This window comes from Cyanistes caeruleus, chromosome 1 (genome assembly GCF_971803275.1).
Source record: "Cyanistes caeruleus chromosome 1, bCyaCae1.hap1.1, whole genome shotgun sequence".
Classification (NCBI taxonomy): Eukaryota; Metazoa; Chordata; class Aves; order Passeriformes; family Paridae; genus Cyanistes; species Cyanistes caeruleus.
This window is the reverse complement of record NC_141701.1, coordinates 86,272,866-86,296,125: the sequence shown is the minus strand read 5'-3', so window position 1 is coordinate 86,296,125 and position 23,260 is coordinate 86,272,866. Positions and strand designations below refer to the sequence as shown.

The 23,260-nt window shown below is 38.0% G+C and overlaps 1 protein-coding gene and 1 long non-coding RNA gene across 3 annotated transcripts in view; both read left to right on the top strand.

The window, feature by feature from the left end:
• Positions 1-23,260, top strand: part of LYRM4 (LYR motif containing 4) — an 85,658-nt gene that overhangs the window by 43,246 nt on the left and 19,152 nt on the right. The gene's annotated exons all lie outside the window — the stretch shown is intronic.
• Positions 1,567-8,687, top strand: LOC147655698 (uncharacterized). The gene is made up of 2 exons (XR_015290193.1): positions 1,567-5,174; positions 5,220-8,687. It is a non-coding gene; the product is annotated as an uncharacterized LOC147655698 (long non-coding RNA).

Sequence of the window (23,260 nt, the reverse complement as noted above, 5' to 3'; positions counted from 1 at the left end):
AGAATTTTAAACTATTAGAATTTATATTAAAATTTAAACTAATTTAAGAAATTAGTTTTAAGCATTTTTTTTTATTTCAAATCTTTTTTAAAACAAAAGGTGTTTTAATTTATGGGCGTCCACTGTATGCCCTACTGGATATAGGAAGAATCTTTCACATGCTTCATGGGAGAAATTACAGCTTTGTGAATAGATAAACACTAGCATTTCAATCAACATCCCCACATCATGATTTTTTCTGAAAACCTTTGCAGAGTTAGAACAGAAATTTGACTAAAACAACTCCTTAGTCTTAGCTGTTGTAGCATCATCACTTGCTATAAGAAATGAAAAATAAAGTTGTGGGCATAAAACAGCAGTGTATCCATAAGGTTGCACCAGAGGCAGAGGTTGTAGTTCCTAAGTTGTGTCTACAAAATTCTGCCTTTTTTTTTTTCTTTCTTTTTTTTTTTTTCTTCCCCCCCCCCCCCCCCCCCCCCCTTGGAAGTAGAAGTTAAGGTGTTCTCTTGAACTTCAGTTTGTGGAAAGCTGTGCATGTTTCATCACAGTTGCAGAGAAGCTTTGACAAAGCAAGAAAAGTGTTTTAATATCACCTTCAGTGCCACCCTTGCCTGTCATAATGAGAAAGATGCCTGTTTGGTGACTGCTTTTTCCCAGCTCAAGCCAGCTGCCTCCAGCTAGACCTTTCTTTGGGAAGATCAATCACCAAATTGCATATATATCTCTTGGGAAATTCAGTGTATGTGAGCAGTAAGCACAAACATCAGAGAGAATTCCCTATTTCAAATTTTTCACTGACTTTGAAAGATTTTCTGGTCATCCTGGTAATACTTAACAGCCATAAATAAAGAGCACTCTTTATGACTTAAATAAACACCACAGCATTTTTATTAATTATTAGGCTTGAAAACAAATCTTTTTTCTCATATCTAGGATTGGTCCTCCAGATAAGGTTATAAGTATGTTGTCCTGACAATGTAGGTAATTTATGATACAGCCAGAGGTGTAATTGTTCTGTGAATAAAGAGAAGCTTTTAGCTTCCAGGGATACAAAGTGTTTTTCATGAATATTAAGTAAACTTTAATGATTGAAGAAAAGAGCAAAGTGGAGGACAGTCATTTATACCCTGTCTAAACTGCTCTGCAGCCACATTAATGTTTATAACAGATCTAGAGCATAGATAAAATAACAGTAAAGATTTCCTCCTCTTTTTCCATACATTTTCCACCACTATTTAAACATACATGTAACACGTAATAAAAGGGTGAAGGCTATCTGCTTATTTACAGGACTCATTAAAGAAAAATGGAAGGTAACTGTCTGTAATCACTGCTGTTTGAGAAGCAGTGATAGATGGCAATTGAATAGTTTGAGGCTATTAATTGCAATGAGATTATACTAATTGAGATACCTCTGATGTCAGGTGCTTGAAATATTAGTTATTTCAAAGACAAATTGGATTATAAATTATTGGTAAATCCGTACTGAGGTGATTAAGCCCACTTATAAACTGTCAAACATGGGTACTATTTCAAGTTGTAACTCTGTCATTTGTATACTGGAAAGGGAGTTAAGAGGTAAATTTAGGGGTTATATGGGAATACTTGGAATAACTAGTTACTGTTGAGACTGAGAATGTTCTGTTCTTTCTACTGCCATAAGGAATTTTTGTTCAGGCTTCAAGTTTTCATAGACCACCACTGGCCTTTTCAGCTGACAGGAAGAAGTTCTGGAGAAGAAGGAAGCCGCTTCTGTAAGGCGGACTTACTAACTTGCTTAACCACATGGGGGAGATAAAAAACAGCAGATCCAAGCAGCCTTCACACAGGTCACAAATGCAGTTATGGCATCCTCGAATTTCCACTGCAGGGTCTGCCATTGCCAGACAGTACTGCTCTCAGTAAGGCAATATTTTTTTCCAGTACAATGAAGAAAATACATTGCACTGCATGGGTCTTCGTAATACTACCCCGTGTCATTCTTCTCATCATTAATCAAATGTTGGTTATTGAAGCCGATACAGGATTGCTTAATGGTTTGCTATTGGATTTATTGAACTTTAAGGAATGACAAATGGAAACAGTAGAAGCTGAGGAATAGTTCAGTAGTTTAAAAGAATTCCTATCAACTTTTTTGTGTAGCTGCTAAATTTTATCGTGAGTTTACACTCTCACATGCACATACAGATACTTAAAGGATTCCAATCCCCTGCACAATATAATAAAACAAAGCCAAAAGGCTGAAGTGTGTACATTTAAAGTGGTGAAGGGAAAAAGGAAGAGGACGTCTTTCTCCATTTATCTTCTCCCATCAATGTTGTTTCATTCCAAGCTTGAGGCTTTTTCATCAATATGTTGTATGGGGCATGTGGATATTCGTAGGAGGATGTTAGCAGAGCAGTGAGTATTTTAGATGACTATTTTTTTACATAAAAAGTTTGGTTTGGTCATTGCAAAACTTGGCATTCTAGATAGGCTTTTATATGCACATTAAAAGTGCAATCAACCGTGGGAAATATTCCTCAAAAATATTCTGTTGGTAACTAAAATAATGAATAGCTGCAGTTTATGCAAAATAAAACCTTTGTGATGGGCATCAGAGTTCCTCTTACATGCCTTGACCTGGATCTAGGATTCAGGGGCAGGAGAGCTCCTCCTTTCATTCTGCTTTCATTTTTGTCCTGTGATATTTCCATTTTTATTCAGTTTTAGCCATTTATTGTAGTTGAGGAACAATTCTCTCCTGCTCACTCCTGCTGAGTGTCTGACATTTGGACTCTGCTCAATTGCTGAAGCAGTTTGCTTTTTTTTTTCCATTTTGCTTCTCTATCCATGCTCAAAAAATGTTCCTTGTTTGGTGTTGTGACTTGTGGCCTACAGTGGCTTCTTCCCTTCCTCCCTGGGGCTCAGTGTTAGTCTTTCCTCTGCTGCTTGTAAAAGGCAAGGTCACCTGGCTGCTGCTGGGAATATCCCAAGCATGCACAGGACATGTTGGCTCCTTGTCCAGAGATCCTGGGCATTAAAGCACTTCACAGAGCTGTCTGTGGGTGATGCCATATTTAGCCAACTTCTAGAGATGCTGATTGCCTGGAAGCTCCAAGATCCCCCCTCCACATAAGCGTCTTCCTTAGGCGCCCACTACAAATGCATGTATGGCAAGGTATTAAAAGAGAAAGATCATTTATCAGTCTTTGATGTTTAAAGAGATGTGATAGTCATTAAAAAATCCATAGCCCACCATCATTCCTCTATTCATTAGAGAATCTGTAGCATACATTTCAGTCATCTTTAAACAAGTTGTCTCTTAAAGGACAAAACTTTCCAGTTATTTCAGATAGTTCTCTCAACTAAGAAAATAAATCTGTTTCAGTATCACTTGTACTCCCATGCCTACCTCCAGAGGATACATGTGGCTGTTTCCTGTCTTTTTTGCCAGAGGGACTTACAGCAGTTTCTGTCATTTTCACTTACTCCATCACAGAAACCCCTGATTGCATCCTCCATGCATGTTCCAGAATCTTTTAAGCTGATGAAGAAGCAGGAATCATCAGTCATTCCTTTACAATTTGTTATTGAAATGGAAGTCTGATGTCACTGGAAGTTGCAGCATTTTATCAATGTTACCAGGAAGTGGTGTCAGAATTTCATCTCTTCTTTTTTAACCTTGCTCACATTTTCCTTAAAGCTGTATAATTGTTAACACTTAGTTATAAATTGTGTAGCATAAATGATATTTCAGTTAGGGAAGGACATGTTGGAGCATTATGGTTGATTCAAGTGAGTGATAACACTACATATGATTTGAATGTCTTTTCTTGCAGGTGAGGGAAGAGCTTTCGGCTTTTTAATGTCTCGTCTTTTAAATTAAAGCAAAAGTTAATTGCTAAAGCCATAACAAGAATTGTAACAGAGGTTTGCTGCTACCCTGCTCTATCTCACATGGCCACCTCTCCCTGTTTAACGTGGGTGTAGCAGGCTGTCTCACTGCAGGTGAGGAGCTCTGAATCAGCACTTTGTGCTTGCTCAAGACTCAGTAATGTAAGGTGTGGCTGTAAATACAGCCCAGCAGGGAAGGGCAAAACTGGCTGAGAATTTTGGTCTTAACATAAAGCTCCTTTCCCTGTAGCACGTAATTTATCACTTAGGAAGCAGTTGTAGGCTAAACTGAGAATGAAAAGTCAACTTCCAAAATAAATACATAAAGGGAAAAGTGAAGAAAAGTGTGTGTCATTCTTACCATGAGAGGAAAGTAATCACAGCAATGCTTTTGTTTTCTAAAAATGGTGAAGGGTGAAAGTTGAAGGGTGCCTCTTCCACATTAGGCAATTCCCTGAATGATCCTTTTTAGTTTATTTTTGCCTGACTAGAATGAAGAAAAATATTGTTCCTCATATATAACTGTTTGTTCCAGTACACAAGGTTAGCTACTTCTTCAGAAAGCTTTGATGTAGAATAAGGAAGGTGGCACAAGTTATATATAGTTCTTTATGAGAATACTGACAAATGATTGCTGGCTTTGTGATAATGCATGTAAAAGAGAATTTTTTTGTATATATTGTCTCCTGTGCTGTCACACAGGTAATGTCCACACAGGCAGATACTCCTGTTGATGGCCAGACTGTTGCAACACTTTTTGGGTGCCAAATGCATTGAAGAATGGGGAGAACTCTGTTTTCCTCCACCAGCCTCTTGTTCCTTGATGTTATCTGGCATCCATCAAAACCAAAATCAAAATTGGTAATTTGAGCTATAGCTTGTGAAGTTTTTAATAGGTTTTTAATAGGTGTTCAAGCCGCCTACGGTTATATCACCACACATATTGATGTTGCATTACCTGCTGCCATCTCATATATGCCCAGTGAAGGAGGGTCAGTTTCTCCACAAAAATACTTTTATCTCTTGCAGTTGGTTATTGTTTGTGTGTGCATTTGGTTTTGGAGTACAGCAAGAGCTTTTGTGCTTCACTTCATAGATTGTTAGGTCTATGTCTACTATGTCTGGATCTCAGTTTCGCTCTACAGGTAGTAACAGTGGTGTTCTGCTATGTAGAGTATGCCCAGAAATAAACAGTTTTCAGTGAAGCCATCTGGTTTACCCCATTCTTTTTACTATGATGAATAAAATTAGAATGCATCATAGCCAAATTAATACACACATGCTGTTTCAGCAATAGAGTAATAGTAACCCTTGGTATCTGAGAAATGCTGTTTCAGCAATAGAGTAATAGTAACCCTTGGTATCTGAGAAAACTCCTAATAATAGAGCTATAATGTGAAGCAAAATATGCTTCAGAATTGACTGGAAACAAGTTCAGAGATCTGGTGTGGCATTTTAAGTTGCCTACAGTGAAACCTGTGATCATTTCTGATTGTAAATTGATGGAGAACTCTTCACAGTAGTCATCATTGTGTTGGTATCGCAGAACTGCTCTGGCAGTGAATTGTGATTTTTAAGAACCACATTGTTACATCAAGGAGATCATTACAGCTGAGCAATCCAACCCAAACGCCCTGAACAAATGAAGCTGCTTGTTTAACAGCATGCTGCCAATCAGGGCTGTATAAGTACTTCACTTTTCAGTCCACAAAGGCATCTGTGAGGACTGAGGTATTAGGCAGAGAAGGAGCATGAGAGGAAGACTCAGTCTGATAGTTACTGGACAATGTGGGTGAGGTAAAACTCAACCTGATGCAGATTTTTTGATTTTTTTTTAATTTTCTGCATGACAACAAATTAATTGGACATGTCTGTTTAGGTAAAGTGAGAAATCAGTAAAGTTTCATTTAATGGGATTATACCGATACTAAATAGGACAGTATTCAGTAATTATCTGTACTTTTAAAAAAATTCACAAGCACAGCAATTTCTCTTCCTAAAAAGACCAGTGTATAAAAATATTTCTTTCTTTGATAGTGTATGTTTGCTGCTAGAGAAAAGTTCACTCAAAGAACAGTTGATTTGTAAGAAATAGACTTACTCTGTTTTTAGTATGACATTTTTTGTATTAGTTTATGTTACATTTATGCTAGCAAAAATAATAGCTTGAATATCAGAATTAAAAGAAAAGAGGTACCACCTGTAAGTTTGGTGCTACACATTACTCATAATGGTAAAGAAATTCAGTTACTACAAAATTATTTAATAAAGTAGAAGTTCATAGTTGCCCTAATTAATACTCACTTTCTATAATTTTAGATTACTTATGGCTTTCTTTTTAATTAAGCAATAAAAAAAGGCTGGGCAGGGTATTTTCCAAATACAAAGGTGAACAACAGAAATAACTAATATACCTGATGCAGTGGATTATTTTCCTTTATTCCACTCAAAGTATATTGCTAAAGGCCCTTTGTGCCTAGTTCTCCCTTGATCCATTGTTGTGTAAACTTTTCAGCAGTGCCTGCAGGTCTGGTATCACTCACTGATTAAACTTTTTGGGAAACTATGATGTGTTCAAGCTTCAGTCATAGCTGAGGGTAGCCCAGTTGGCTTTTTCATCCTGGGTTGTAAGATAATGAATTGAACATACAGAGGAAGGAAAATGGAGGAAATCTTAAAATTCTTTCTTGTGCAAATATTTGAACATTATCATATTTCTGTCATTTTCTCCTGCAAACCATTTTGATGGAGTTGAGAATTGAATGTAGCCAGTATGAATAGCAGAAATCTGTATTTGTATCTTGTTTTGCAGGCAGAACTTCCCTAAATGGAGCAAGGGGTCTCATACAAAGACAGAACATAGCAGAAAATCCTGCATAGACTGCAGTACAATTTTGGAGAAATAATCTGGTATATTTCATTCTTGCTGTAATTAAAGGGTCTTTCAGAGCAATGATTAATGTGGAATCCAGAGGTTCACTGTGGGAGCTGTTTCTTTCACATTTATACAGACAAGATTGATTGGAACTAAACTGTATTTATATGACAGAAAGTCTAAAAATACAAAACGTGCTGTAAACCCTGTGTAATTCAGCATATCAATGTCAAGTCATCTTTTGTGGCTTTGGTTTTGCATTTTTAACTTTGCTTTAAAATGTTAGCAGTTCTGTATTTTATTCTATAGGGGGAAAAGAAGAAAAGAGTCACTTTCTGGTCTTGTGAATTATATACTGCTAGAATTAGAAATCTCTCCTGAATCTGACTTCCATAACAGATTAGAATAGCGGTCTCTCTGATCTCTTGGGGCTTCCAATTACGATTTTTTTAAAGTTTACTGAGCTAGTATTTGAGGCAAGAGAGTATTCAGAAATGCAGCCCATCAGCAGTTTGCTGAATTTGAGTTTCTGCCTGCAGAATATTAAGGAAGTATGAATGAAGTTTAGTAAAATACATTGAGGCATTCTGCAGCTATATATTGCTGCTGCAAAAATATTAGAAGTATTCTGTAGAAAATAAAAGGCTGTCATCCTATTAACATGAAATAAAATCTGTCCTAAAATACATAAACCAAATATAATTATGAATGCCAATATGTGAAATTAAGGAAAGGAAGTAGTAGGATGCAGTTTTTCAGTGTATCCTTTTTAGTGATTTTGCCATACAGAAAGTACAAAGGGAGAGGCGGCATTAGAAGATGCAAGGCAGAGTCTCCCCTGGCTCTCCTTTGTTCTCCAGCACCTCTCCAAGGCTCTTACATATTCTGCTGAGACAGACTGGTATGTGCCTGCTTCATGGAGGAAGTTCATTTTGGAAATGAGACATTAAAAGGAAGTAGTTCACAGCTGCTGCTTTTGGAGAGAAGGAAGCTCTGTTAATAGGAGAAATGATGAAAGGAAGGGAAGACTTAAGGGCACAAGGGTAAAGGATGAATTAATGGATAGAATGAAGCAGGGTGGGAAAGGAAAAATAGTTGCTGTGGTATTCCCTCAATTTTTCAAGATTTTCAGCTCCCTGGTATTATTTATGGGCATTTGACCAACATTATGTAGAAAGAAAAAACAGAGAGGTGCAAGTCTTTGCCAATTAGTGTCTGCCTAAGAAATAACCTACTTTTTAATTCTGTTTCTATTTCCTCTAGGCTGCTGTACTGAAAATGTCAGCTTTTACCATCTCCTTTGTAAATTATATGCCCTGATGTCAGGCAAAAAAATGTACCCAGTTTTATAGTTGATGATTTGACATAGATACAAAATCACATCAGTGTTGCAGAGACAGTTTTCAACCTGTGGTAGTTGTACCTATTCTACCCATCCTACCATTTGTACAAGAATTGTTAAATCAGAGCAGATTCTTTAGAATCAGTTTTGTGTCTCTGCTTGAAAGATATATGTTGATTTGGTACATAAATGAAATGAGAAAGACTCCATCAGGGTTTTTGTGTGTTTTTCCCCTTGTGTAATTAAGGTCTTGTGTTGTTTTCACAGTTCCGCATATTGGTGTTGGTCAATGACAGTAGCTCTCTCAGAAACCAAGGGAAATTGAATTTACTTTTTTTTTTTTATAAATTAAATTGTTTGGCTGAAGTGTCCAATTAGCACCAGTCCAATTACAAGATACCCTGGTACAGGAAAGCAGGAAGCAATACATCTTGCTTCCTAGGAAGAAACTTCATTTTATTTTTAATCAGTGCTATTAAGGAAGACTTCCTTGGGAGCAGGCTTCACTGAGGGTTTGTTCATTATCAGCTCAAGGTGAAGCCAAAGGGAACCTTTCTTATTTCATACCAGAATTGATTTTTTAAAAAGAATAAATAACAAGTGCATGCACAGGGGGTTGGTACATGTATTAAAAAGTGGAGTTGCCACTGGTAACACAGCTGATTTCCTTTGTTGGAAAAGTCGTTCATTCCTTACCTGAAGTGAAAAGTTAATGGCTTGTAGCAATCTGAAGAAACTCCTACAAAAATGCACAGCAAGGATCTAATGTTGTACACTAGTGCTTTCCATGTACTGTTCCTCAGGTAAGACAGACACAGAAGATAGTGCTTGCTGTTCTAATAGATATACTTCATGAAAAGACGTACCCAGTAAACTGGAAAATGGAATGATTCTTGCCACTGTCAAACAAACAGCTGTCACCAGGGGCACAAATCTTGATTTCTTTACTGAGGTTTGCAAAACGTGCTGGTTATGCTTTGTATAGAACTGCTGAACATTTCCTAAAGAAGCATCTTTGGTGTAGTAGAAGCAACTTATTTTGTAGTGTGCCTGTTGCTTTAATTGCTTTCTCAATAGCTTAGAACTGTTACTTTGGCACACTCCTTTTTTTCTTGCAGTTTGAACACAATTAAAATTGAGATCTTGTTTAGTGTGTTTGATACTGGGGTATTGCGAAGAATTTTGTTGGCTCTTGAGCACAAACTCAAGCACTTCAGGGACATCAATTAGGCGCCTCACTGAGACACGCCTGTGATGTCGGATTAAGCCAAGTCACTCAACGGTTCAGGGGAGAAAATGCAGCGTATCTGTTTCAAGCCAAAGAAGAATTTAATGGGTATAGACTGCAACCATCGGTCTGTCATTGAAGAAAAAACTGAAGTTGGCACTGCCTCGAGGAAATGACAGTGCTGCCTGGTCCCTTATGTATGTGTAAGTAATTGGTGTGGTACTTGGGAAAGGGAATCAGGCTGGCTAGGAAGCAGTTTTTTTCCAGGCAGGTACCAGAGTGATGGTGCAAAGCTTGGCCACTTTCCAAGTCACTTCACCAAAAAGCTGTACAGATTTTGATGTCAGCAGGAGCAGAGAGGGGAAGAGAAAATGCAGGAAGAGGCATGACTGCTTTTTTTGAATGACAGGCATAGTCAGTAACAGGATAAAATGCGCATCAAATGAAAGCAGCTGATTTTTAAAGCTGTGAAATATCATCCCTCAGCTTCTAAATGATGCAACTGAAGCTTAGTCAAAGGTTTCCAAAGAGCAGTCGTGCTAGTATGAGCAGTTCCAACATGGGGTTGGTTTCCCAATGTAGACATCTAGGCAGCCCCCAGACCAGAGGAACAGTCCCTTACAAGGAGCTCATGGCAGAGGGAGAGTCCATGGTTGGCTGCACTGCTATGGAGAAAAACCTCAGCCAGAGCAGATGGGTGGGGACATCCTCAGGGCCATGACTTCTCAGGATATAAAGATAACAGCAGGGAAGTGGTTCCCAGTACTTCTGAGTAAGAATTCTGCCAGGGCTAACTTGAAGTAAGTGAAGCTACATATTAAATCATTAGAACTTTTTTGCAGCACTCAGATTTTCCTCCCATGCTGACCAGACTCAGCTGGACCACAGCCTGAGAGGAGTTGACATTGGCTATTAAGTATGTGTCGGCATTTCAATTTATTTAGTGCTAGGTGCCCCAAAATGTCTTTTTTGTCAATGATACTAGCATAGGCATTGGAATACTGTGTGAAATTACTTTTTAATGTGCCCCTGCAAGCCGACAGCTGAGTGTTACATAGATCACAGTCTGTTTGAACCTAAAAATATTGCTTTAGTCTGACATTTTCGTATTGAGTAAAAATTTCTACAAGGCATGGATCTTTATCTTGATTTCCTGGAGTAATATTTGATGACCCTACAAATTTTGACCATGTCACTTAATAGACATACTTGCTTTCCTGACGTACTTGAAAATTTTTGAACCCAGTTGTCTACCTCCTTTTTGGCACATACCTTCCTCCCCAGCCTTCTTCCTTCTCCAGGGTCGTCATTTCACTTACTATAAATTGTTCCTTACTTCCTGTTGGATAGTATTTGCTTTATTAGTTACAGAACTCACTCTGTTTAAACTTCATTGTTATACAGAGATGGGACTGAATAGAGCTTTGGGAGCATAGACCAAGGAGAGCTGCTGAGCTAAGTCTAATAAAACAGAGCCTTCTGGTGGAAAATTGCTGCTGCTTTGGCTGAGGTGCATCAACCAGCTGCAGGAACATCCCCATCTTGCTGCAGTGCAAATAAAAACTGCTGGTCCCTAAGTAAGCTTACTTCATTTTGCATCATGGTAGACTGGGAGCGCAGCTGCAGTTGGTTGCTGTACGTCAGCTGAAAGATTAGAACTTTTATGCCACTTTGACGTGCATTTACAGTTGTCAGGCCATGTGTCATGCTGGAAGTAGTTCTTGGAATTGAAAAAGCAGATTGTAAATTAGCTTTGGGAAAAGCCCTCAGTGACAAAGGTTGTGTGGTGAAACGGATTGTCATAAGGCAGGGGAAAAAAATAGACTTATGCAGTGAACAGTGGGAAAATGGCAGGCTTGTTCAGCAGCACTGCAGCTCACAAATACAGCCCTACTAAAGCAATGAAATACACCATTTCTGTGTGATGGTTGCATGGTTCAGAATTGCCCTTCAACTGTGTGTAATATATATATTAGTTTTGGTTTTAGCTGCCATTCTTAAAAGGAACAGCATAAAAGGGAGGAACAAATCACTTTATTTTCCATATATGAGTCTTTTCCTTCTGCATAATCCTTCTCTACTTCAGTGAATGATTTGTCAGTCTCATTGCTCCTACCTGGGAGTTTTAGCCTTCTTTTGACTTGTCAGTTTGCAGCAGCCTTTCTCTAATGATGTATGCAAATAAATCTGTGTGCACTGCTTCGGATAATCCTCCTTATCTGCATAAAGATGTTTGCTTTCCAAGTTTTCCCTTATTTATTTTATGTGTTATTCATTTTGCTCAACTGAGGAAAAATGCAGAGAAGGGAGGGAAAAGGTAGCATATCACTGAGTTAAACAAGAGTGGACAGGAGGTTATATATTAATAGAGAAAAATAAATTTCAACCACAAGATTCCAAAGAGAAACCTCTACAAGATTTTGCAAATCTTTTTAAAATCATTGCTGGTGGAACTGTTGCAGATTGCATATTGTGCCCTTGCTTTTTATCCTAGTAATTAAAGTAGTCTCTACCGTGAATAGATTAAATATAGTAAATATTATAAATGTAAATTTCCTATTTATTCTGGAGGGTTTTGTGGCATTTTCATGTGTGTGTCTCAGGTTGTTGTTTGGTTAAGATGCTTTCAGTCAAAAAAAGCATCTCCTCCCTCTTTTTTTGTGACACTGTCTCAACTTGTGAAGCCAAAACAGTGATCTAGATCAACAAAGCTGCTCCAGCTGCTACCACATTTTATCCTTGCGAAAGATACGAGGTGTCTTTCACCTCCTCACCTCATGGCAATGGATGTATACACTGTAATAATCAAGGAATAAAGGTGATTAGAGAAAGTACTGCTGGAGCTGGTACAAGGAGCACCACCAAATAGGTGTGCACTCAAACACCACCCCCAAAAGATACAGTCCTTCTCAGGAGCTGGAGAAGTTGAAGTAATGTCCGCATTAATCATTGAACAGACCCCTACAAACATATCAGGAAAGCAAAATACTTTGTGTCAAGAACCTGATGTCTGCATTGTATATGCTTTGTGTTTTGGTTTTATACCGTGGATTAGGATTACCTCTTGTCTAGTCTTGATGGCTTAATGCTCAGTTACTGCTGGAGCATAGTCAGCATGGTTCTGGAGGTCTCCCAGGCAGCTTAGAGCAGAATCCAGCCCATGTGCCCCAAGATGCTGGGCCATGATGTGTAATGAAGTATGGGGAGTGAAGAAGTTCACTTTGCAAGTGCATTCCATGTAAAAAGTAAAACCTCAGTGTAGGTGCTTGACTTGTCCATAGTGACAAAAGTGTGTGGTCAAACAACAGCTTAGCAATGGCCTTTCTAGTCCTATCAGCATATAACAGATTCCAGGCAAGCTTTTTTCTTGATTCCCTCTGTAAGGCTAAGAGAAACCTTAAATTAGAACAGGAGGATGGCTTAATAATTATCAGGCTCTAGCTGTATACACACTGAGTTGTGCTTCTGCCAGTGTGAGAGTTCAGCAGCTCCTACCTGTGACACCAGTGATATGTTTAATTGGTGTATTGATACCAAGAAGTATGTGGTGGTGTAAAGGATAGGGATTTATATTACAGTTTTGGCAAACCTGAGCTGAAAGGAAAAGCAGCACAGATGGCTGAAAATAGTAACAAAATACTCCATTTAATGTCTGCAGAAATCATTAGACAGCAGTTAAAGGGTTGTTACTAGTGCATCAGATTCACTTGGGGAGTTATGTTTCTGTAATGTCCACTAAAACAATGATTCTTCTGTTTTTAAGTGGAGCGTGTGCCAAGGGCAGATGTAGTTTTGTGCAGTCATGAAATGGATTTGTCAACAGTAAAGCTGTAGATTCTCTTAGTGGCTTCTGTTTCCCTTCTGCCAGCTCAGCACAGTAAGCAAACAGCAGTATGGCAGTCGTTTGCTGTCCATCATTGCCAAAATTCAGCTTTATCAGTTTTAGGGAGTTATCACAAATGTAGAATGTTGATTTCATGCTGGCAGTAAACAAACATGACAAATTTTTATATGGTAAATCAGAAGATCAAAGTATGACCTATGACATATTGCAACACACAAGCAGCTTAAATGCAGCACTTTGTAATAAGTGAACCTTTGAAACTTTTTGCAGAGCTTAGGAGGGCACTGGGCTGTACAACTCTGATCGAGACTGTGCTTTAGAGCACAGTACATGTGATTAGCCAGTGTTTCATCATGGATGCTGAACACACGTTACTGCAAGAAATGAGGCAAAAGTCTCAACTTTTTTTTTGGCTGCAGATTTAAAAAGCACTGCTTTATCATGGTGTGTGACAAAGTTCCACAGCACCAATCAGCACTGTAATCACATTTGCTCTGGAATGCTAGCAGAATTCTTTACAGGCATCACTAGACTATTACAGGGTCATTTATTGATCTTTATTCTCCATGAAGGAACCACAGTTTTATTGATTCATCTACCTTTTACAAGTCTCTATCTTGGTCTTAAAACCTTTCTTTATTGGTACAATTTGGTAGTTTCTGTTTGGTTTATAGGTGTATTTTCTCGTTTTTCAGTGGCAGAGAGATAAACAGATGTGAATAGGTAATCTTATAAATCTGATTCTTTCCAAGAGAATTCACTCTCTCCAAGCAAATTTATTTTTTCTATATGTGGATATTTTTGAGCTTACTAAGGCGACCAGTTTGTCTTGAGCCTGAAGCAGCCTCTGTTTCTAGAAAATCTAAGACAGAACAGCTTTAAAATTCTTTAATTCTCAGGTTTAACTAAAAAGTCATAAAAATAAATTTAAAATATTATCTCTTAAACAACATTTTATCCCACCTAAAGCAAATGGATTCAGCAAGAGCAACATTTAGGTTCCACCATTTCCTCCACTAAGTCCGTAGAAGAAGGCTTTTCCTAAAAAGTACACCCTTTATAATAACAAATAAACTGATCATGAATTCAGAGATTTGTAGGGCTAAACCACCACCATTAACTTCTTATTTGTCCTATGAAATGTTGTCTCCCCTTGTGCTTTTCCTGCTTTGCTGTACTGCTGTTACTTTTGCCCATGATGAGCGAGGTGGAAGTTTGGCCGTGCAGCTGCAGCTCCATTTATATATTATATCTGGCAGGTTTCAGTGCCAAAGGCTGTGATGAGGCTTTGGTAACTAGAAATAGACTGAGCTGATGCTGTGCCTTGTACCTCCCAGGACAGAAATGCCATGGTTTGCCCAGTTTGAATGAATGCATTGTGTGTTTCTTGTTTTATGAAGAGTGTGCTGAGAAAAACAAGCTCCTGGGAAGATTGTATATCCAGTGTCTCTGTGCAGAGGTCCTGAGTTTCGGTCAGTGGCTCACTTGGATTGGGTGTGAATTTTCAGTCTGTTTCTAATGGATGCAGATGTGAGTAGGTGGTTTTCTGGAGCAGTCTCAGGAGTTTCAGAGTGGTGTTTACAGTATTAAAGACAGACTGCACCTGAAATTATTTTTTTTCATTTTTGCATTGGTCTAGGGCACTTACATGTTCAGTCTTAGGAATTCTAAATAAGCAATGTATTGATAGAAGAACATCTGAATTTCAAAATTATTTTACCTTGGAACTATGTAGTTTCTTTCAGTTATTGTCATTTATCTCATCAAGTGGCAATCTTAACATTTTTAGATGTTTTGAAAAGTATTGTTGCTGCTTTGCCCTGGATGACTTACACACACTTTGGAACGCATCAGTATCATTGCTGAGAAATGCACTTTCTTAAAACAAGATTGCTTTACAGTTTCTCATTCTTCAGAAATGTGTATGTTAATCCTCTGGGATGAAGTAATTTTCTACTACAGTTAATGCTGCCCTTGAAAAAAATATATATATTCTAATCCTCCTGGGGGTTTAGATTTCTCTTTGCTAATGAGTACAAACTTCAAACAAGACTTAACTTTCTTCACAGTTAAAACAACTGTGTTGCTTTTGCAAATCAGTGGCTTAAAATCTTTTTGAAGAACAGATCCATGGGAGATGCTTCAATGTTTTGTTTAAGTTGCTGCCTTTTGTGAAATATTAAAGCTGATGCTTTACAGGTATGCACTGGCAATCCGTATCTGCAATGTTGCTGTTCTGGGAATGTCAAATTCCAACAGAATTATGTGCCTTATTGCCAAGCACCTCTTTTTTACTTAGATTTGTTGTGGATAAGAGATTCACATTGTAAGTGAAGAGTTTAAAATGGTACTTGTATTTTTATATTGATTCCATTGTCAATTTGCCAAGTATCTGCCTCTCTACTACCTCCTCCTCAGGATCTGCTTTTCACTGTTCACAAGTGAAAGTTTTAGACGTTGGTCCACTTGTAAATCAATAGTTTATTATTTCTTTTCTCTAGTAGTGTATACATTTTATGGTTTCTCAAAATGAGAAAAGCAGCCAATTCTACACCCGACTCCCACTGTAAACACTCTAGGGCTAAGCTGTGGAGGAGCAGATGTTGAGAACTCATCTTTTTAAGTCCATAGCACTTCCAAGGGGTTCAGGCATGACTCATCTCATACACCCAGCAGCACATATTGTCAAAACTAAGGATGCAGGGTGGGTCAGTAAGCTCCCAGGACTTGTCAACCTTCTTCGGGGATAGGGTTGAACTCCCAGCTCTGTGAATGTCACTCTCTGTTCAGCACAGTATGTTGTATGTGCATCTATCAACTCTTTAGCTGGAGTTTTAAAGGACTGAGCACACTGGTTACCATGCCTGTAGCAATTATCTAGCTTTCTGAAGCTGCTTGGATTCTAGGAAACTCAGTGTCTTAATCACAGCTGGAGAGATGTATAAGCAAGAACATAAGCAATGATAGCTGATAACATCCTGCTTTTAGGTAATCTGTGATTCTCTGTACCACTTTGAGTAACATGTTTGCCAGTTTTTCTATGCATGTTTCTAATTTTTCACAGTTCACAAGTGGATAGTTACATAATTAAGGGGGAAATTTCCAGTGAGTATTTGCATAATATTTCAAGTGACATAGAAATGGTGAAAAAAAAAAAGCCAACCAACTTATTTCTTTCCCCATTCACCCCAGAAAATTGCTTCTTAAAGATGAAGTAGTCAGTATCATCAGATGGACCAGATACAATATCACAGTTCGCAGTATTTCCTTCTGGTAATGATAAAGATATTATATCAGTACATTTTTCTACTCCCATTATTCTAGTCTCATCTTTCTAAATACCTTCTGCTAGTGTACAGCTGTGAATACAATATGAAGGTCTGCATATTCTACATCTGATTCAACCTGTATCACTGAGTCCTCATTTTCCAAAGCTCACCTGATCAATTCCAAGCTATTACTCAGTTTCTAATTTCTGCTGTGAAACACAAAAATGGACAAGATATCTCTGTGCTTTACATACAGATGTGTGCAAAAATTGGCTGATAGGAAAGTACAGTAGTGAATTCCCTTCTCCTCCCAGACAGTTTCAGTTCAAAGGGCAGTAAAAACCACTATGAAAAGCATTTACAGGATTTATGAACTGATAGTTGGATCCTGTCATAAAAGAAGGTGAAAAACAAAGCAGGGAATGGGCATCTGTGGGGACTGGTTGCTTGGTTAGTAGTTTTAGAGGTTTTTGGAGAAGCTTGTCAAATAAGGTGACCACAAACTCCACTGGATCATTTTTTAAAAGGTAAAGTACTTGATCTTTCTGACTTGAATATTTCTTCTTTTGAAGTTTTAAGACATTACGTATACTTCTTGGTCAGAGGTATCAAGTGTTCAGAGGCTGGTCTGTCTGCATGTATTTCTTGTGTGATTCTTTCAAGAACAAGAATGAAATTCACAGCAATTTTGCTGAGATGGCAACTGAGACTGTGGATCAGGGCTCAGTAAATAACAATCCACATAAACAAACTTCCTGTGTTTGTAAGAACCAGGCTTTAAACTTGAAGATAGTAATAGCCATTTTGCTGTTAACGTTGTGTAAGAAAGAAAGGCTCAGCACCAAAAATCGTACAAATTGGCATCCAAAAGGACATGCTTTACTCTGTCTTCCACTGTCATGCTAATAAATGTTGCTTCTAGGTTTGTATATGGTAGAAATCCTCCTATTTCATCTACATACCTCTCTAGAAGGGGTGAAATTCATTGCCAAAAAACTAAGGCAACAGCAGTCATAAATGCAATTCATTTCAGAAAGGTATTTCTTGCTTAAATAAATACCATTTAGCATATTCATCTATCTTGTGAAACTGGATGATAATAATTCTGGATTCAGTCATACAAAAAGTTCCCAATTCCTTTTACTTAACAGAACAGGGTCAGCCAGACAGTCAGAGAAGAAGGGGATGTGTTCTCCATGGATCTGAAAGAATCGTAACTTATGCAAGGATACTTGCTATTGTTGAGTAGTTATTCCAAAGTAGTGAGACCTGGGAATATAATGGTATTATTATATAAGCTGTCCTACATAAGACCACAACAACAGATCTTCCTCCACACTAGCAATTCTATTATTTAGAGGCTACAGTGGTAGGTAGACATATATCCTGGTTTTAGATGGTGCACATGGAAAGATGCAGTCATTTAGGCCTGCACAATGTTAGGTATATCAGAGAGAAAAGTACAGACAGAATTACAACTTATGTCCTAATATGCCCTTTTTGTCCTTATAAGAAAATACTTTACAGTGCTTGTAAATCCTGTTGCTAATTCTACTGTAGAGCAGTGAAACATAGTACAGTGTGCATCCAAAAAGTTGGAAATCAAGTGTGCTAATTTTAGTCAGTGATGGCTCAAAGGGTCAAAGCTTAGTAATAATGTAGAGAAGATCACCCACTCACCACCACCTCCCCTTCTCCTACATGAGAACCTGTTTTACATTAGATTCTGCTGTGCTATTTAATACACAGAATGGAGTTCATGGTTTGAATATGTATGGAATTAAGAGTTTGTTTTCATGGGTTGCAAATATTTTTAATAAATATTCCAGGCTTGATATTACTGTAGAGTTGTTTTACCATACACTTAATGTTGGGGAGTTGCCTAGCAAGGTCAGTGAAATGAAAATATTTGCTCTGGCATGCAAGCAAGTTCTAAAAAAGCTTAGGCAATGTTTCTGCTGCAGAAAGCGTCAATTTAGAACTGCCCAAGTTCTGCTCTAACTTGTGAATTTTATTTTTATATAATAAAATAAAGTTGCTTGGTTGTCCTTGATCTTTCTTCCATATGGAATTCTTATATCAGATATGCTGCATGACTCTGTATCATACTGCTTTGCTGTGTTAGTGGGATTTTTTTTATTTATCTCAAGGCCACTTTATGCTGTCTCAGAAAACACAGCAGGAAAACAACTTATTGAGCTATGTGTTAAAAGTCATCTATTAAATGTAACCTGGTTTAAGTTACTCAATTAATGAACATATACAAGAAATAGCTTGGTGATTCTATTTTGTATCTTAGTTAATGTGGGGAGAAGAAAGCCTGTACAAATATCTGCACTCTACTGCCACAGCATCATGACCATTGAAGGTCAGTAAGGTGAGGGAACCTCCTGGAGTCAGAACCCCTGCATTTCCTTTACAAAGGTGAAAAGATGAGTGTATTTATCAGTATGTCATTATTCTTAATGTATTTGGCATGAGACACTAGTATTTTGCTGGGTGAATTTTTTTTTAGTTTTGCATAATAAAATACTCCTAGGTTTCAGGGCACCAACATTTATCACGCATTTGACACACAATGTAGAAGTTACAAGTTAATATATTAAGTTATGCTTTGCTGAGGAGAGACAGATTGGATGCCATTCATTGCACTGAGGTGGAATGAGTGGATGAGTTGAGTTCCCAGTCATGAACCTGTGAAAATTAAAGTAGTTTGTCAGGAAGGGAGGACACCTGCCTTGTCAGGAAAGGAAAAGGTGAGGTATCCTTGATATCTCCATGGAGATTCTTGTATACTTGTGTTTTTTCTTTAACTTCCACACCTTTAATAAATGTTTGAATTTGTCAGTTTTGAATTTTATGAATGAGTAACTTATGTCCACTTTATTGTAATTTGAATTCATGCTGGATAACAGCAAAGCATAAAGTGAATTTGTAGACCAGGAGCAATAGAACACTTCAGACATCCTTGTCCTCTAGCGTATTTTTCATGACACACAAAGAATAACAACAGGGAATCCATTTGAGCTGCTTGAGCCATGCAGTGAATTGGCACTCACTGCAAAAGAACAAGAACTAGCCAAGGCAGCAGTTTCTTCTACCTCCTGTTGGTTACATTCCTGACATGGGTCCATGTATCAAAGACTGTGGGAAAAGTAACACTGTGAAATGTATTCACTTTTTTTGTCTCACATAACCTGAGGAACTGCTGTAAGGTTGTATCAATGTATTACAACTGAGAGAAATTTATTTTTTTTTTATAACAAATGATGGCAGTAGTTCCACTTGGTTTGTAGTTGTGATTTTGAACCGTCAGTCTCATGCTTAAGACCTTAAGCTTGCAAGAAAATCTAGTCATTAGATATCTACCTGCTCACCTGTAATAATACCATATGGAACAATGCCTGCTTGGAGGGGCAATGGATTTCTAGGAAAAAATGCAGTCATTTCCATATTTCCTTTCCACAATATATCATCCTTAAGAGTTTCATCAATTGGGAGAAATTGGTGAAGTGTATAGTTGCCTCACAGAGGCGCGGCCTCTGGCATTATTCATCCACAACCTCATCTTCTGCAGTTACTGGAAGTTTTCAAAATTTGGGAAGTCTTCAATTGTTCAGTCATAAATCAATTACCAACCTTGTTCTTTTTGGATCAGGAACTTGTGTCAACAGAAAAAAATTACAGAAGTTATAATTGGTGAAGAATATTTTAGACAAAATAGTAACATTTCACCTTCATTTATGCAGTGCTTGGTCCTCTGAGTCACTTTCTAAAATTTTATCGGTTTACTTTGCATATCCTGACTCAGAGACAGCAGCATGGATCTTACTGGCCGGAACTAAAAGTACCTTGTGAGTGCTGACAACATTCTTCTCAATTCCAAGTGGGTCTAATGTCTGAAAGCCCGTTTTTTGTTTACATGCAAGTACGCAAATCCTCTACCAGAAAGTTTAACCAGATAGGGGTTTAAAAACTTGGTCTCGTTGCATTGCATCACATCAAACTTGTGAAGTTAAACAGATCCAGAAAAATGTTTTGAACTACCTGTGGTGAAATGTGGTGTCACAGAACTGAATGTGTGTTTTCCAAATTACTGATTTAACAAGAAGTTTGCAGTGCTGAAAACACTACTAAATGTCTAGTACAAAACACTAAAAAAAGTTAGAATTGAGAGCTGTAGTAACATGTATAAATCAGTACCTGTTCTATTTCAGTTGTTGCAATTGTATGGATTATGACCTGGAAACTGCTTTCTCTATAGGAATCTATTTACCTAATTATTTTTAAGTAGATAATATTTTATTTCTGTTTGCATTCGTTGCTTATTAATTAAGTCCATGCATCTGCCTGTCCTGTGCATTAAATTCTCAATAAATTCTACTAATTAAGGAACATAAGTTTTTTCTGTTAAGGAGCTAAAGATCAGTACAAGCAGCATGCTGCATTTATGACTTTTATTAGGAGCCTTAAGGACTCATTTGCTGGGTCCTAGATGACTTTTGAAGGTACCATTTATATGCAGAAGGAAGTTCTGATACATCTGGTTTTCATCAGTAATCTTCTCAATAAAATCAATGTAAGGAAAACAAAAGCACACCTAAAGCTAAAACAGAAGGGAAACTTCTAAACTGTTGGAAGCTGGGAGTGACTGTAGTTGTGTACTTGGTCTAGCCTAGAGCCATCACTCAGAAGTTCCCAAAACTGGCTGCCCTCCGGCTGCCTTTCTCACAGTTAGTCTGTTGTTGACAACAGGGAGAGGCACCATGTGTCAGCTCATTACTGATGCTGACAGTCCATACATCTCTTCATTAAATGTCTTTTAGGATTGTGCTTACATTGGCAGTGCCCCCAGTTTACCTTTTGCATTGAACTAGGAACAGTTGTTCTGATGTAACTGAAAGGGAGTGGGCAGCCACAGGAAAACCTTTAGCCATCTCTTGCATATACGCCATTATAGGAGGGTTTTAATTCTTTCCACAGCTTGCCCCACTATCTGTTTTTTGACAGTGCTTAGGATGCATTTTTCTGGAGAAGGAGTCATGGGCTGAAGTCTTGGTTCTTGCAAGTGGGAAGGAAATGTGTCAGTGTTCGCTCTGCCTGAAGTAGCATTTCAGAGCCCTGGCTGTGTTGCACTGTGTATATGACTCATAGCAGACCTTATGGACATGTCAGTGCCCCCGCAGCACCACCTGATAACCCTTATTTTCGGGAGCAGCAGGTGTGGAGCTGCTCTGCAGGGCTCCCTCCCTGCAGGGGCTCAGGTCCCAGGGCTGCTCCTCTCCAGCAGCAGGGAGGGGTTGTGCTCCGGCAATCCTCAGCCGCTAACGCCAGCAGTTCCAGAAATCTCCCTGAAAGGAAAAGAGGGGGAAAAAATAGTTCCCAAACTGTTGTTTAGACAAGAATGGTTTGTCAAATGGGCTGCAATTCAGTAGGTCTCACTGCCTTCCACGTCTTGAGTCACTTGAGAATTTTAGGTAGTGTCTTTGATGCTGAAATAGTAACTGAAGTCTCTTTTACACACGTTTCTGGTAATGCTGATGCCACCGCTTGCTGTTGTCCTGTTGATCTTTTTTGTTGTTACTGTTACACAGGCTGTTGGTTTTTAATCTCTTCAACAGCTGACATAGTGGTTTACCATTTAATCATTCTGCCACCGTCCTTGCAGACCTCACTGTTTCCATAAGGCAGCAACTGTTAAATATTAGCCAGGATTTAGTTATTTGCATTAGTTCTTTACATAAGGACTGACTTACAGCTAAGACATGCTTTTTACCATTTCTGAAAGATACACTTGCTCTCAAAGAAAAATGGATTAAAATGTATTTTTTTTTTACCTAAAACTGTTTGCTCTTTCCTTTTCTATGAGTGCTGGTGATGTAGGTTGGTCCTTTTTAGAAATGAGGAAAAGGGATAGTTGAATGTGTGTCCTTCTTTTACTAGAACTTAAGCAGGGAAGGAGTCTTCCCGTAAGTGATCATTTGGGGCACTTAATGAGAATGCTTAGTCTGTTATCATAGAAGGCTGGTAACATTTTATTTCAAAAATGCTTGTGCAAATACAGAATTTAAAAGAAGTGAAGGCTCTACAGCTTAAATAGTTACAGCTTGATCTGAGGTATTACTGGCAATGTTATGTCTGCTTTAAAACAGACGGTAACGTTGACATATTACGCTTGTCCCTTCAGACTTAAGAGCATATCTCTTAATGTTAAACATATGTCCATTGACTGTAGCTGAACTATGGTTTCTAAGATGGAAAAGATGCTCAGAATTTTCTATTCTTACAAAAGAAAAGGAGAATTTTAATTTTTATGAGATAGAAGTCTGGAAACATTTTTTTTGTACACTGAATGAAAAAGCACTAACTTTCTGCCATTCTTTTTTAAAAAAATAAATTTGGACCAGCTTGTTTTTCTCCTTGATAGGAAAACTTGTCAGCTAGACCTTTGGCACCATTTGCTTTGTGCTATGACTCTATTATACTTTGGGGAGAATATTTTGAACCAGACAGTGTGTTGTGGCAACAGTACAATCACATCCTCTCAAGGAGCTCTTGGTGACTTGCTTGGCAAGGCAGCATTCCATAAATTATTGCCTCAGCAGTATTCAGACTAAAATTTTAAAATGTTATCTACTGTAACTCCATTTAGGTCCAGGAGGACATTTTCCCTTTGTTGCAATTTTATTACTTTATCAGTTTAATTTTTTGTTATTCAGGACTAGGTTTATCAGCTCATATTTCTTAAGCTTGTAGGACTGAACATTGTAAAATCAATATTTCCGCTAATTAAGGTGGGTTTTGGGAGTGGATAATCAAACAGTGT